Here is a 4751-nt window from a genome sequence, read left to right on the forward strand (position 1 = left end):
TTTTCGACGTTTTTCGACGCGCTCTTTTTCTTTCTTATTTCTCTTCACTCTAGTTTGAGGACATAGAATTTTCTATTTCTTCTCTAAAATTTCAAAATTTCGACGAAAAATTATTTTAAGTGGTTAAATTGATAGACATTCAAAATTTTCTGGTTCGTAGTAATAGTTGAATTTGTTAGTGGCGAGTTGTGAGCTTCCGATTTAAAGTGTCCTGGCTACCTGCTGCATCTATTGGCTATTCGAAACGTGGGCAAAATCAGAAAAGTCTATTAATTTGATAACTTATATAATTTTTTTTTATTTTATAACTAATAGGATAATTAATAAATGCACCACGTTGTAGCTAAAATTTGGTAATAAGTGTAATATGGAAAACCTCGAAAATATCTTGAGAACTCTTTATGACATCCGAAATCAATTTAATCAATACTCTCAAACGGGTGTTGATGACGATTCGTTCAGTCAATCTTGGATCACGAATGACGAAACAATAACTGGTTGTGAAATCTGTGGAGATTATCACTCAACGTGGGAATGTTATTATTACGTTCCTATGGAAAATTATGCACCCATAGAACCTGAATGGAATGATTATGAAGAATACAATTCAAATTGGGATTATTCCCAAGAATATATCCAAACTCAACAACCAGAAGACGAGGAACATTATGTGTCTGAAAATCTTTTAGACAATATGAAAATCAAACTCGAAGAACTCGATGCTTAAAATGAACAAATGAGAGAGTTTGTAAATCGGCAAGCTGAAACTCTATCAGATTACACACCTGTTGATCTGAGGAGTATTGTGCAAGAAAATCTCATATCATCGAATTTTGATGAATTCGAGTGCTCCGAAATCACCAATTATCCCGATGATACTTTTTATTCAGCTTTACCAATTTCACAACATATCGACACATTAGCCTCTACCGACGAAATCATCGATCCATCAATGGATGAAGAAGAAGTAAGGGTGACAAATTGGTACTCTTGGGAAAATGATAACGTTGAAAATTTTACCCCCGAGACCAAAATGGTGGGACCGATAAGTACCATTAATGAAGAAGAATTTGCTTCGATCCCGAAATTCACCATTCCACAACCTTCCAACCCAATATTCTCAATAGACGAGTCATCTACCAAAGATGAACTACAAGCTGTAATAGATATTGACACCTCGAATTTCACCCAATTGGGTAATAGAGGTGAAAACTTTGATCCCGAGAATGAACGAAAGGAAATGTTAGGAATTGTCCACCCTATAGAAATATGTATGTCGGTGTATATCGATCCATTTGACCAAGAACCGGAAAAGAGACATATCCATTTACTAAAAGTTACACTTAAAAAAGAATTAAGTAGTGACGATCGGGTGGGTCTAAACTTTAAACCCATTGATATATTTTATACCACCCGAGATGTAAATAACTGGCTCACTATTTTAATTCGTGGAACTTATTCTACCGACTTCACATGTCGTCAGCTAAGTATGGGGAAGTCTAACCCCACTTAACGTTAAATTCGGGGTTCGGGTTAGTACATAACTCGTTAATAAACATGCATAATAAGTTAGGGTAAAAGACGTATTTTCAAAGATTAGCAAACAGTTCAGAAAAGCAACCGTTTTTGAAGAAAAACATGTGTGATAAAACAAGAAGGAATGAACGATGAGGCGCGCCATCTATCATTCGACGAGCTTTGTAATTACAAAATGGGTATTTTTAATCACTTTTCTACACTTATCACCCTCGTGAATTTATAATTATAGTCTAATTTCATGCAAATGAGGGCATTACATGATCTCAAGTGTGGGGAAGGGTTATAAATTCTCTCGAGTTTGCACTTGGTTTATTTGTCAAATTTTGTGAAAATTTTAAAAATTTTCAAATAAATGAATTCAAAATCATGTTTATACATATTTATGAACGATGAAAACTAGGTGTTAATACAGAAATTATCGTTACCTCGAAAAGGAGATAAATTGAGAAACACCCTAAAACACTTGAATTCATTTAAAATGGAATAAATGAGAATAAAAAGGCAAAGAAAGAAACTAAGTGTGGGGAGAATGTACCAAGTTATTCAATTAAAAAACTATCTATCACATGTTTCTGTAAAGTTATTGCAGGTGCTTTTGTTTTGGACTAAATTGACTGTTTTACCCGCAATATTATAATAAAGATAAAAGAAAAGATGGATCTACACGATGAATCAATTCCATTATTAAAAGGAAGTCAAGTCTTCCGAAAAAGACACGCGCTTCTTGATTTAGGTCAAGAAGTTGTCGTCCAGACCAGCTGTAGGTTGACGAAAAATCTAGAAAAGTCATCTCTAAAATCAGCAGGAAATCCACGGACCTCAGCATCAAACAGGGTCGCCAAGTGGTCAGACTTATCCTAACCATGAGAGGATCTGTCTCGTAAAATGGGGAGGGCGCCATGCAAATTAGTTTGATAAGACTAATGAATCAGACCCCCAGAAAGGATAATCTCCTTAAAGATTAAAAATCAGCTTTTAAGCCTGATATTACTCAATCCTTGAGATTGACTTTAAAGATTGAGAATTACAAACTCATGGAATTCGATGAAATCTAAACTCGAGCTTGAACGAGAAAATATTTTGATCAAATTAAAACCGATTTGTTTTCTGAAAACCTATTTTCAATGCGTTCATTACCATTGAAAGTAAAATCCTAGGAATTCACCTGGAATTCATTAGGTCACCTGAACCAAATCGGGTGTCAACCGTAAGAACGGTGGTTGCATAGCATGGTCGAAGACAGGACCTTGTGCCAGACCGAAAAATTATAGGGTGATCTTTACTATTGCTCCTACAAAGGATAGAAATTGCATCCGATACGTTGTAGACCATGAACATCTGCATGTCATTAGACATCGCCTTAACAGTTGCTTGTTCAACGCTTTCCTTTACAACCGGACGGTAGTTTACCGAAAGGTAATATACGGAGCAAGTATACTGGACGTGTTGCTTTCCTAATACAAGGTTAGCAAGTGGGTGACACAAAACCATAAGTTTTGAGCTAAAATTTTCAAATCTGAAACCCACCAAACCCACAAAAACATTTTGCAAACACCGGTGAAGGGTTATTCCAGAAAACTTATCAAGGGTAAAAGCTAGAATGAATTTTCGAAAGATCAAATGTTTTCATAAAGATCCAATTTCCTTAAGGATCTAAATTTTTATAGTCATGTGGGACTGTAAACCACATCGTTACTATCATTATTTATACCGCCGTATCAAAATCACTAATGTATAAAGTGTGAAGAATAAAGAAGTGATTCGTGTGATTTAATTTCAAGTTCTGTATTGCTTGAGGACAAGCAACGCTCAAGTGTGGGGATATTTGATAGTGCTCCAAATGAACATATATTTAGGCACAATATCCTTCCAATATGTAAAGCTTTTAGTTGTAATTGTTCTATTTTTATGTAATATTCGTTTAAATAAATAAGTGCGAAGACAAAAGAAGAAAACGACGATTTGAAGACGCAAACGACCAAAAAGCTCAAAAGTACAAAGTATAATCCAAGTGGTTCGAAATATTGATGAGAAACGTCTCAAAATTACAAAAGTACAAGTCGCAAAACGCAAAGTATAAGATATTAAATTATACGAAAGGAAGTTCGAAAAACCGGAACCGGGACCTGAGCTAACTATCAACGCGCGACGCAATGGAGCTAAAATTACAAGTCAACTATGCACAAGAATATAATATAATATTTAAATAATTATATAAATTATTTATATATTATATATTATATTAAATAACGTCGACAAACTAGAAAACAAAAAATATGTGAGCTGGATCTGACGGCCATGCGATCGCATGAGAAATAGGCATAAAACCCATGCGAGTGCATGAGCCTATGCGAGTGCATGAGATTTGCACTAAAATCTCATGCGATCGCATGAGTTACTGTAGCAGGCCAAGTTCTATAAAAAGTCAGTTTTTCGGACGAGTTAGGTACACAATATCAATATCTCTCTGTATCTTAATATATATATTATATATATATATATATATATATATATATATATATATATATATATATATATATATATATATATATATATATATATATATATATATATATATAATATATATTAGTTTAGTTTTATATTAGGTTAGTTTGGGTTATGTAAAGGTTATTTTAGGGTTTTAAAGTCGAAGTTCTGTCTGTGTAAAGCTACGCGATAAATACTCAATGTAAGTTATGTTCTCCTTTTTAAATTAATGTCTTGTAACTAAGTTATTATTATGCTTATTTAAATCGAAGTAATCATGATGTTAGGCTAAATATTAAAGATGGGGTAATTGGGCTTTGTACCATAATTGGGATTTGGACAAAAGAACGACACTTGTGAAAACTAGACTATGGGCTATTAATGGGCTTTATATTTGTTTAATTAAATAATAGTTTGTTAATTTAATATAAAGATTTACAATTGGACGTACCTATAAATAACCACATACACTCGATCGGACACGATGGGCGGGATATTTATAAGTACTAATAATCGTTCATTTAACCGGACACGGGAATGGATTAATAGTCAATGGACTTATTAAAACAGGGGTGAATTATATACAAGGAAAATTGGTATAATTATAGTTTAAGTCCCCAATTAGTTGGAATATTTGACTTCGGATATAAGGATAATTTGACGAGGACACTCGCACTTTATATTTATGACTGATGGACTGTTATGGACAAAAACCAGATGGACAT

This window comes from Rutidosis leptorrhynchoides, chromosome 7 (assembly GCF_046630445.1).
Source record: "Rutidosis leptorrhynchoides isolate AG116_Rl617_1_P2 chromosome 7, CSIRO_AGI_Rlap_v1, whole genome shotgun sequence".
NCBI classification, from domain to species: Eukaryota; Viridiplantae; Streptophyta; class Magnoliopsida; order Asterales; family Asteraceae; genus Rutidosis; species Rutidosis leptorrhynchoides.